Genomic DNA, 12,385 nt, shown 5'->3' with positions numbered 1-12,385 from the left:
AGGTGAGCTTCCCTGGTGGCTCAGTTGGTAAAGAATCCACCTGCAATGCAGGAGACCTGGGTTCAGTTCCTGAGTTGGGAAGATCCCCTGGAGAAGGAAATGGCAACTCATTCCAGTATTCTTACCTGGGAAATTCCGTGGACAGAGGAAACTGGGGGTGTGGGGGGGTTGGGCTACAGTTCATGGGGTTACAAGAGTTGAACACAACTTAGTGACTAAACCACCCATCAGGAGAAAGGTCTATGTTGGATGAGTGGCTAGATTTGCTTTCTTGCATTTTAATTTTTTTAGCCTAAGTGAGATTTCAGTTCATCAATATATCAGTTAGGGTTTTAGCAAGAAACAGAAGGAATGACTAGAGAGAGTTAAAGGGATTACTACAAAGGTGTATATTGACTATGCCAAAGCCTTTGACTGTGTGGACCACAATAAACTGTGGAAAATTCTGAAAGAGATGGGAATACCAGACCACCTGACCTGCCTCTTGAGAAACCTATATGTAGGTCAGGAAGCAACAGTTAGAACTGGACATGGAACAACAGACTGGTTCCAAATAGGAAAAGGAGTACATCAAGGCTGTATATTGTCACCCTGCTTATTTAACTTCTATGCAGAGTACATCATGAGAAATGCTGGGCTGGAAGAAGCACAAGCTGGAATCAAGTTTGCCGGGAGAAATATCAATAACCTCAGATATGCAGATGACATCACCCTTATGGCAGAAAGTGAAGAGGAACTAAAAAGCCTCTTGATGAAAGTGAAAGAGGAGAGTGAAAAAGTTGGCTTAAAGCTCAATATTCAGAAAATGAAGATCATGGCATCTGGTCTCATCACTTCATGGCAAATAGATGGGGAAACAGTGTCAGACTTTATTTTTTGGGGGCTCCCAAATCACTGCAGATGGTGATTGCAGCCATGAAATTAAAAGACACGTACTCCTTGGAAGGAAAGTTATGACCAACCTGGATAGCATATTAAAAAGCAGAGATATTACTTTGCCAACAAAGGTATGTCTAGTCAAGGCTATGGTTTTTCCAGTGGTCATGTATGGATGTGAGAGTTGGACGGTGAAGAAAGCTGAGCGCCAAAGAATTGATGCTTTTGAACTGTGGTACTGGAGAAGACTCTTGAGAGTCCCTTGAACTGCAAGGAGATCAGTCCTGGGTGTTCATTGGAAGGACTGATGCTGAAGCTGAAACTCCAATACTTTGGCCACCTCATGCAAAGAGCTGACTCATTGGAAAAGACCCTGATGCTGGGAGGGATTGGGGGCAGGAGGAGAAGGGGACAGCAGAGGATGAGATGGCTGGATGGCATCATCAACTCGATGGACATGAGTTTGAGTGAACTCCGGGAGTTGGTGATGGACAGCGAGGCCTGGTGTGCTGCAGTTCCTGGGGTCGCAAAGAGTCGGACATGACTGAGCGACTGAACTGAACTGAACTGAACAAAGGTGTTATCAGCAGATGATGAAGCATCCTGGGGCTAGATACAATAAATTAGGCTGCCACACAGTGGGCTTTGCCCAAGGGAAAAGGAGGGAGTGAGGCCCAGAACTCCTGAAAGCTGAGCTGTAGGAGAGAAGAAGTGAACGTGAAAGTCGCTCAGTCCTGTCCAGCTCTTTGCAACCCCATGGACTGTATAGTCCATGGAATTCTCTAGGCCAGAATACTGGAGTGGGTAGCCTTTCCCCTTCTCCAGGGGATCTTCCCAGGAATTGAACCCAGGTCTCCCGCATTGCAGGCAGATTCTTTACCAGCTGAGCCACAGTGGAAGCAAAGGAGAAGAGAGGTGGCCTTCAGTTCAGTTCAGTTCAGTTCAGTTGCTCAGTCATGTCTGACTCTTTGCCACCCCATGGACTGTAGCACGCCAGGCCTTAAGTAGTGTATGAAGCCACCTCCACCCTCTAATCCCACAGGGAGGGAGGGAGTCAAGAGAGCAATTCTCTTCTCTTTCTCAGTCCACCCTGCAGACTCCTTCCAGCCTCGCCTTGGCTTAACTCTGCCAGAGACAAAAGACCAGGAGATGCAAGCTAGATAAGTCCTTGGCATAATATGTGGGTGTGGGTATAGGGGAAGCAGTTAGAGGAGCAAAAAGAGAATAATCAGAATTCATTTCCACCACTGGTCTGTGTTAATGTGAAATTGTCACTTCTAAGCTACTCCTTTTAGCACCAAGACTCCTCCCAAACTACCAAAGACTTGGCTGCCTTCTCAGAAAATCAAAACCTTGGATTTCAAATACCTTTTGAATTCCAGAATATCACTGGGTAGCACAGAGGATGCTAAGTCCCAGCCATAGGGAGACTGGAGGTCTCTAAGCCTCTGGTTCAGTATCTGCGGCCTCTGCCAGCTCTGGGCTGCTGTTCCCTGCACTCATTACCACTGAAGAGTCGTCCCAGTGTTATTGGCTGCAGCTCTCTTAGCTCTTTTCTGAGGTCTGTTATTGAGTACATATTTTTGCACCTTATTGCTCTCACGTTTTGAGGAGGAGGAAGCCATTATACAGGCATAGAGAGTACCCCAATAATAATAAAAGAGCAATAGAACGAAGAATTGGGATTCCCTGCTTGTCACAGGGCCTCTCTGAGCACTGCAGAGAGTGCCCTATTAAATCTGATTGTTAAATCGATGGCTCATAAGGCTGAGAAATCCATCAGTTATGACACTCTGTTGCAGGAGTCAGGGAGGATTCAGAAACCTCTGGGGAAAATGACTTTTCTGGGCAGCAGAGAAGGTTAACCCCATCTCTTAAGCTCATAGGCACCTCAAAGGGGTTTTTAACTTTCTCCTTCCTTAAATTAGAATGGTAACACATATATCTGGCTAAAATGCTGTCAGTATGAAAGGAAATATCATGATGTGTCCATATGCTGTGTCCAGTTTCTCTTCCCAGCAGCAACTACAGCTGTGGTTCTTGCAGAGCCTTCCCAGATATTCTGGGCATATTTGATCATAAATGTATTCTTCTTTTTTTTTTTTTTTTGGCCTCTTTGCATGGCTCGTGGGATCTTAGTTGCCCAACCAGGGATGGAAACCACACTTCCTGCAGTGGTAGTGCTGTCTTAGCCTTTGGAGTGCCAGCGAAGCTCCGAAAAAACTGACATTTACTTAGTATTTATGTTGTGTCTAGTGTGGATATTGTTGGTGCTCTACTCAGATGGGGCACTGGTCACCCAGCTGCTGTGACCACTGACAGCTGATGGGTCACAGCTGCCCCCGGGCTGCAAGGATTCCCTGCAGCCAAAAAGGAGCTGCCTTACTCAGCTAATTATGCACCCTACTCTCAGGCAGCCTGCAGTCGATAACTGACTGATACAGGAGAATAAGAGCCTGGACCCCTGTCTCAAAGTTGAATAACCCTGTGGTATAATTCACGCTCCAGAACTTCTGTTAGATCAGACTAGATTCTCAATTTTTTTCTCCTACTTCTATTACTCCCCTGCTCTTGAGAGCAATACTTCAAAGAATAATCTGTACAAGGGTACTTGCCTTAGGTCCTGCTTCTAGGAAGTCTTCTTAAGAGAGCTGGTTCTAGAAAACAGACTCTAAAGATGGAATTCTGAAGATAAATCATTTGATGGCAGGGTGGTGATGAGGATCCATCAGTCACTGGTTATAGGTGGGATATTGATTGTTTCTGATGTGCTGTGGTGGGGCACACTGCTTCTGGCGAGCCAGGAAAGGACGCAGGTGGGAAAGGATTCACTGGCTGGTGCAAAGTCCTGGGGTTTGAGAGAGATGGAGCAAATTAGTATCCACAAGGACTGTGGAAATGGGTGACTATTGCTAAGCAAGCAATGTATATGAATCCAAAGACTTTTTAAAAAAATTTTATTTATTTGGCTGTGCGGCATGTAGGATCTTACTTTCCTAACCAAGGATCAAACCTGCACTCAGTCTGTTGGAAGCATGGGATCTTAACCACTGGACAACCAGGGAAAGTCCCCCCAAAGGCTTCTTATAGAAGCATTTAAAGAGATTCTCACCATCTACAGCCAGAGGACAGCCAGGGCTGAAGATCAGACATAGGGCTTAGCTGTAAGAGTGACAGAAGTTCAGAGAAGGCTGTCTTCTCTGCTTGGTAAATCACCAATGTCAAGGTCACCACCTTGATAGGAAACAAGTAGAACCCTGAGAAGACAAGAGATAAGTGCTGGCCAAGTTGTGAAGACAAGGGAGCCCTGGTGCACTGTTGTGGGAATGTAAACTGATGCAGTTGTTATGGAAAACAGTATGGAGATTCCTCAAAAGATTAAGAATAGAATTATTATATGATCCAACAACCTACTTCCAGTTATACATCCAAAGGAAATGAAACCACTATCTCAAAGATACATCTATACCCCCATGTTCGTTGCAGCATTATTTATAATAGCCAAGGTCCACTAACTGATGAATGGATAAAGAAACTGTTTATATATATATATATATATATATATATATATAATATATATATATTATATATATACACACACACATAAAAAATATTATCCAGCCATGAAAAGAAGGGCATTCTGCCATTTGCAACAACATAAAAGAAGGCATTATGCTAAGTAAAAAAAAGTAAGAGAAAGACAAATACTGTATGATTTCACTTATATGTGAAATCTAAAAATAACTGAACTCATAAAAACAGAGAGTAGACTGGTGACTGCCAGAGATCAGGGGAGGAGTGTGCAGTAAGAGGTGAAGGTGGTAAAAGGGTATAAACTTCCAGTTATAAGATAAATAAGCTCTGAGGGTGTAGTATACAGCCTGGTGACTATCGTTCACAATACTGTACTATATACTTGAAAGTTGCTAAGAGGGTAGATTTTTTAAAAGTTCTTATCACACACACAAGATAACTATGTGAGGTGAGAGATGGGCCAATTATTTCTTGTGGTCATCATTTCAGCAATATATGTGTATGGCAAATCATTACATTGTACACCTTAAATTTACATAGTGTTATATGTCAACTATATCTGAGTAAAGCGAGGAAAAAACCTTGAAATCTGGGGATGGGATATCTGAGTAGATGTACTTGAGAATCCTAAAACTTCAGATTCTCTAAGCTGTCTGGGCTGGCAGAAGTAGGTCTCTCTGCCTTGTTGGAAGAAAGAGGCAACCCTTACTTAAAATGGGTCAGGTCTCACCTTGGCCTCACAAGGCAAGTTCTGGAGCTATAAGGAAGAGAAAGGATTCTATGCCACAGGGGCTGTAGGTCCTGACCCACCAGACTACATTCTGCCTACATGTAGAACCTGAGGTGCTGGATTAAGGGGATAAGAGCACATAAAGCTAGTTTAGAGGAGTTTGCCAATGAGGCCTATTCCCATGACATAGTATTTAAGAACATGGTAGGAGCTCTGGGACTCAGTTCTAATATACTGCTGGCATGGTACTTGGAAGTTGGGAAAAGCACTGACCACATTAAATAAAGCAGAGTTGCCGGAACAGTCATAGCAGAATATGGATGTGGGAATCAAAAAATTCCAAGAAACAAGCATCCTAAAATGCATCTACCAAACAAGACCAGAAAGCTTTCAGTTGACTCTCTTCTTCAGGAGGGCCTGGACAACTGTCCAGGTGACAGCAAATGCCCTGGAAAGGGGACCAGCATCATTGAGATGCTCAGTTGTGTTTGTCCTCTGCAGATCAGGGCTCATGCCTTTATAGAATAAGATCTAGTAGCAGTAGAGAGGACAGGATCCTAGGATAGTAGAGACAACTAAGAGAAGCAGTGGTGATCTGATTACCATAATGGATAGTAAGGATCAACCTGATCAATGGCAATGTCTAGTAGAATGCAGTATTTCTAGGGACAAGATAGATGGGCAGACAGAAAGGATACCGATTAACACACAATCAGTTCAGTTCAGTTCAATTGCTCAGTTGTGTCTAACTCTTTGTGACCCCATGGACTGTAGCACGCCAGGCCTCCCTGTCCATCACCAACTCCTGGAGTTCACTCAAACTCATGTCCATCGAGTCGGTGATGCCATCCAACGATCTCATCCTCTGTTGTCCCCCTCTCCTCCTGCCCTCAATCTTTCCTGGCATCAGGGTCTTTTCAAATGAGTCAGTTCTTTGCATCAGGTGGCCAAAGTATTGGAGTTTCAGCTTCAGCATCAGTCCTTCCAATGAATATTCAGGACTGATTTCCTTTAGAATAGACTGGTAGCATACAATAAGAAGAGATTAATAGTAGAAGGCTGGGGTCAACATTACTCCAATGAAAAGTTATAATAACTTGCCTGATTTAAAGACCTGAGCCTGTACTCAAACCTAGAATGCATGAACCAAAGGAAAGACTATGTGTATGTGAGAAAGAATCTGGAACACCAGGGCAAGTGTGTACAGATTTTTTTTTCAGTTCTTCTCCAAAGTGATTTATGGCTATTTCCTTGGACAGGAAAGAGGACTAATCTAATATTTTGAGGGATGTTGGATACAGGGTCTAAGTTGATGAGGATACCCAGGAGTCCGAAGCACCACCAGGCCCTCCTGTTGGAGGAGGGGCATATTGGAATCAGATAATAAACGGAGACTTCACCCAGGTCTGTCTCAGAATGGGCTCACTGGCTCCTTTTATCAAACTGGCGGTCATTACCTTGATTCCCAAATGTATGATTGGAATGGATGCACTTAGTAGCTGCCAGGATCCTCACATTGGTCCTTAGACCAATAGTCTGTAGAGTGAGAGCTACTGTCTAGGAAAAGCCAAGTAAAGCCCCTGGAACTGTGTCACCTCTGCCCCAACCAAGTAGTAAACCACAGCAACGTTCAGAGGAAGAGAACATTCACGTGGGCAAGAACGCAGTTCTACTTTTATAGTCTTGCTCCAGGGCTATGTTTATTTTCCTGTTTTCTGTCATCATACATTCCAAAGGGACCCAGGCCATCTGGCCATTCCACAGAACACCACATTAGTCTATCATAGTGAAATATCACGTTGCTTGGGCCTGACAAGCAAGAAATGCAAGTAATCCGGATGTCTTGATGAGATACATGCTTTCCAGAGGGTGAATAAACCCTTCTAAATAAAAATTCAGAAGCCTGCTATACTGATGAAAATTTTAAATGGCAATTATTACTTTTAACATTTTGAGATAATTTTAGATTCATAGGAGAGATGCAAGAAGAACACAGATTTCTGCAAGCATTTTACCCAGCTTGCCTTTATATTAACATCTAATATAAGCATAGAACATATATCAAAACTAAGAAAATAACCTTGTTGCTGGGCCATGCTTCAGTCATGTCTCATTCTTGCTGATCCTATGGACTGTAGCGCACCAAGATCCTCTGTCCATGAAATTCTCCAGGCAAGAATACTGGAGTGGATTGCCATGCCCTCCAGGGGATCTTTCTGACCCAAAGATCAAACCCACATCTCTTATATCTCCTACATTGGCAGGTGGATTCTTTACCACTAGTACCACTGGGGGAAGCCCAACCTTGGTATAATACTATTCTCTAGAGCACAGACTTTACGTGGATGGTGAAGAAGTCCAATGGTCAAAGGCATGCCAGAGATTTTTCTCCACAGTAAAGGACAACTTACCTTCTACCACTAAGAAAGAGTGCTTGGTAGATCTCTTCAGGTTAAGGTGGAAGGTTTCTAGTTTTAAGAAGGGCTCAGATCCATAAAGGACTCAGTAGCAAGTCCAGCCTCATTACAAGCAGCCCTGGGGTTTGTGCTCTATCACTTGACACATCTCATGATAAAAGAAGTATCTGTGGTAGAGAAAAGGCTGACTGGAGTCTCTGGCAAGACCCAAAAGAAGAGACGCAGCGCAGCCCATTACAGTTCTGGAGAATGGCCGAACCAACTGGGGGAGAGAAACATACCCATTTGAAAAGCATCTACCCTGGTGGTCCAATGATTAGACTTGGAGCTGGATGGGCTGGGACTGGGGGGTGGGGGAGGGCAGATGCCTGTCCAAAGGCCTACTCCCCCCTCTGAAAATTAGGGGGTAACAGTTTTATAGACAGGGAATTCCCTGGTAGCTCGGTGGGTAAAGAATCTGCCTGCAGTGCAGGAGCCTCCAGTTCAATCCCTGGGTCGGGAAGACGTCCCGGAGAAGAAAATGGCAACCAAATCCAGTATTCTTGCCTGGAAAATCCTAAAGACAGAGGAGCCTGGTGGGGTACAGACCATGGGGTCGCAAGAGTTGGACATGATTTAGTGACTAAATCACCATCAGTTTTATAGATCTATAGATGGGGGTTGGGGTTGGGGGTTGGGGTGTACATGCAGAAACAGCATAATCAGCTCTGAGAGTTATTTGAACTTGATTACTGGTGGGCTGAACAGCATCATCTTGATTAACTATAATCTTTAGTTGCAGGATTGATTTGTTCCCATTTCCTTGAGGCCAGTTCTCAGAATTGTGGCAGCTTATGTCATGGCTACAGTCTGGTCATCATGTAGGTAACTTCTTCCACCTGGTAGGGGTTTCGGTATCTATAAAACAGCTCATAGGATATGGCTCAGAATATTATCTATAGCCCTTAAGAAGGAAATAAACATCCTTGACTTTGCATAATGACTAACCTATTATTATTTGGTCTTCTTTGGTTGTTTCTGCATTTTCCTCACTTTTCTGATTAAACTTATTATTTGGCTAAAGTTTTTCCACAGACAAAAGGCAGGTGAAACTTATGGTGGGAAAGGACCACAGAGTCCTGCTCCATTTCAAAGGCGGATAGGAGGGTCTTTTGGTATTTATAACAAGCCTCTCTGAGCCTGAGTTTAAGCTAATGAATTGACTCTGGGAGGAGGGAAGCTGGTTGCCAGAGGAACAAACCCTGAGATTAGAGGCTTGAAACTTTCAACTCCATCCTTCAATCCCCCGAGGAGGGATTGAGTTAATCATTAGCGGTCAGTGATTTCATTAATTATGCCAAGATTGGAGTCAGGAGAAGAAGGTGATGACAGAAGATGAGATGGTTGGATGGCATCACCGACTCAATGGATACGAATTTGAGTAAACTCCGGGAGTTGGTGATGGACAGGGAGGCCAGACGTGCTGCAGTCTATGGGGTAGCAAAGACTCCGACACGACTGAGTGACTGAACTGAACTGAATGAGATCTCCATTAAAAAAAACACTGACAACAGTTTCTGAGAGCTTCCTGGTTCGAGTGAACAGTGGGGTGCTGGGAGGGCGACACACCCAGAGGGGGAATGAAAGCTGAGTCCCCTCTCCACAACCCAGACCTTGCTCCATGCCTCTCTTCCATTTGACTGTTCCTGAGTTGTATCCTTTAGAATAAGCCAGTAGACAGAGGTAATGCGTTCTCCTGAGTTCTGTGATCTGTTCTAGCAAAGTAGACCCTGAGCAGGGTATTGTGGGATGTCCCGATTTACAGCTAGTTTGTCAGAAGTACCCAAGGTCTAGACTTCCCACTGGCATTTGAAGTAGGGAGCAGAGTTGCACAACTAAGCCCTGAACCTCTGGGGTCTGCACTACTTTGGAGTTGTGAGTGTCAAAACTGAATTAGCTTGCAGGACACTCAGTGGGTGTCCATAGAGCATTGGAGAATAGCTTGGCGTGGAAAAGCCACACACGTGGTAAACAAGAGCTAATGCCTTTAGTCTCCACGGTTTTGACCCTTTCCTTCAGGTTCTACTGCTCCATTCCTCAAAAACTCCTAAGGCTAGGGAAGTGAGATAGAGAAGAAACCAGGATGATTCATCAAGTCAGTTAATGTTCTGACTTGATGTCAGAAGTCAGTTCTTCATCAGTTGGCACTGTTTATTCTAGGAGTTACAGAGACGCAAAGATAAACTATTATATAATCCCTTCTTTCAAAAATCCATCTCCAAGGCTTTTAGGATTTTCCCCCTGGCCTCTAATAACAACAAATTAAAAAACTTGTCGGGGTGAGCGGAGGAGGTAAGACTTTATTTAGATAACTTTTTTCCTAGAAATCTTAAAGATTTTTTAAAAATGAGGCTTAAGGTCACAGGGGTAATTGATAGAGCTGGCTTTTGTATTGGTGTTTCCCTCTGTTGTTTAATCTTCATTTTCTAACACAATTTCAGCATTTGAAATATTTCAATATTTCTGAATAGAACTGGAGAGTTTGTGAAGCTAATTTTAGAAAAAGAACATGTAAACTTTTGATTCACAGAGAGTTTGGAGTATAATTTTTTGTTTGTTTGGTGCACCCTGTGGCTTGTGGGATCTTAGTTCTCTGACCAGGGATCAAACCCAGGCCTCAGCAGTGAGAGAACAAAGTCCTGACCACTGGTCCACCAGGGAACTCCAACGGAGTATAATTTAGCTATACTGAAGCTATGCATCCTAAACTTAGATGTTCATTATTGTTTACACTCCATATTTTGTCAGAACAGGAATTCTGTATTTTGAAAAAAAATTCTTTCCCCTCTGTACCCTGATGAATAAACGAACAAAACGCATAAACATAGGTAAAGTGGCTAAGTGTGTGATGGGTAGTTAAATTTATTTTTTTTAGGATTTTAAATCAGTGAGTCTTCGTTGAAAACTAGCAGGAGGAAGGCACTGTGCAGGAAATGAAAAAAGGCTTAACTGCAGTCCCCAGCATCATGGAGCTTTAGAGTTTAGGTTAAGGAACAGATGTCCCAGGACAGAAAGTGGCAGTGAAAGCCTTCTGTGAGGGATGCTCAGAGGAGGTAAAGTTTCCCTCTGGGAAAACTTCATGCTAGGGAGAGCTTGGTGCTGCGCGTCGGGAACCTGAATTCTAGAACTGGTTCTATTACTGATCTGCCTCTGTAGGTTAGGCTTTGTGGACAACGAGTATCACCAGCCATATCAGTAAAGACAGGATGTTGTGGCCATCAGCCACTCCCTCCAACGCCGCCACCCTCTAGATAGTTATGGTGCCTGTCAGAGGAACTATTTCAGTGAGCTCAGACTCTTGCATCTTCCCATAGGTAGAAAGTGCTAACTTCATTAATTTAAGCTGGCTTTTAATTAATAGTAATTTTTTAATATTCCGACTACCTAGTTTTTGTTGCAAAAGTTCCTAAATATCCTGGCTCCTCCCTTATCTCTTCTGAACAGCCCCTCAGAGCAATATGAGAGGCTGCCTCCTGGGCTTAAGTCCTCAGTATGTTCCTCCAGGAAAACTCGGTTCTCAATTTTTAGGTCATACATTTTTAAGCTCCCCAGATTTCTATTGTCACTCTGAAACTCTAAGGGTTAGAGGGACAATGACCTTCAGATTTCCTATTTCTTATTGCTACTCGCCCCTACACCTCCTCGCTCTCTATGTCCCTCTTCTTCTGGAGGCCAGATGGAGAAATGAAGGTGGTCCCTTTAAGGGAGCCCTCAGAGTCTGGCCCCGGGGAGCCCCAGGCCGGGAGCAGGGGCGGGGCTCCGGGGACCCGGGCTTCCCACGCAGCCGGGGACGCCGCTGCGTCATGGCGCTCACAGCCAATCAGGATGAAGTCTGCCTGGACGCATTACTAGGGCGACGGGCCCGACGCCTCCTGCTTCGGGATGAATTAGCGGCGGGTTCTGCACCCAGGTTGTGACCCCCACGGATTCTGCAGCTCACCCACGCGCTCTCCACTGCGTTGCGCGTAGTCCTCTGCTGGCCACAGGTGAGAAGCTGGAACCGTCAGGTGGGGGTTCCGGCGCCGGGAAAATGGCGGCGGCGGTCGGGGGATCCCCGGTTGGCGGAGGGGGAGCAGTCCCATGGGCACCTCCCTGGACCGCCGGCCTCCCCGGGACGCGGCCCCCTGTAACGGTCACTTGACGGGAAATTGGGGTCCGGATGCGGGTGGCTGTGCCACCGGCTCAGGTGAGAGGAGGCGTGGGGAAGCGATTCCCGGAGGCTAGCGGAGGCGTCGGGGGCCACGGAGCAGCTCGGCCGGCTCGATGGGCCGCTTTGCTCGGTGTTTACAGAAAGCTCACCAACACGTCCTTGCTACAGACCTGGTTGGAGCTGCACCGTTGCGAACACAGTCCAGCCTTTCACTGTTAAATCGGATGTACAAAAGGTCCCAAGTGGCCGCCACGTGCGAGGCTTAGATGTGAACTGGAGAAGGCAGGGGCTGGAACTGGTTTACCTGTATCCTCCAGGCGCCTGCTTGTAGGTGACAAGAGGGGCAGTGCAACGAAAGGAAGGGTAGGCCCCAACGAGGGGCTGATGTCAAGTCCGATCGTTAAGGCGAGTGTCTGAGCTCCTGCTTCTCCACTGGAAGAGAAGAAATACAAAGTTTGGGTGCTTAGGTGTTGGGGAGACAGTCTTCCTCCTTGTACTTTCTGGGTTCGGGTGGGTTCCCCGGGGGCATTGCCCCTGCCTTCGAAGTTCTTTAGCTCTATTCCACGTGCACGTGGCTGCATGTACAATTGAGGATTTGTTGCCAAAATCTTGGCTCTCTGTGCACCAAAACCAAACAGA

General features: G+C 45.3%; 1 protein-coding gene across 6 annotated transcripts in view; it reads left to right on the top strand.

Annotated features, from left to right (window-relative positions):
* The first annotated feature begins 11,404 nt into the window (after positions 1-11,404).
* LCLAT1 (lysocardiolipin acyltransferase 1) overlaps positions 11,405-12,385 on the top strand; it is a 200,947-nt gene continuing 199,966 nt past the window's right edge. The window contains exon 1 of one of the 6 annotated variants that reach the window (XM_027555743.1): positions 11,405-11,582. The gene's annotated coding sequence lies outside the window, so the exon portion shown is untranslated. Of the gene's footprint in view, positions 11,604-11,656; positions 11,783-12,385 lie in introns of those variants that run through there. The other 5 variants (XM_027555748.1, XM_027555744.1, XM_027555746.1 and 2 more) reach the window with 5 other exon arrangements.

This window comes from Bos indicus x Bos taurus, chromosome 11 (assembly GCF_003369695.1).
Source record: "Bos indicus x Bos taurus breed Angus x Brahman F1 hybrid chromosome 11, Bos_hybrid_MaternalHap_v2.0, whole genome shotgun sequence".
NCBI lineage: Eukaryota > Metazoa > Chordata > Mammalia > Artiodactyla > Bovidae > Bos > Bos indicus x Bos taurus.
Note: the sequence above shows the minus strand (reverse complement) of the source record. Positions and strands in the feature narration are given on the sequence as shown.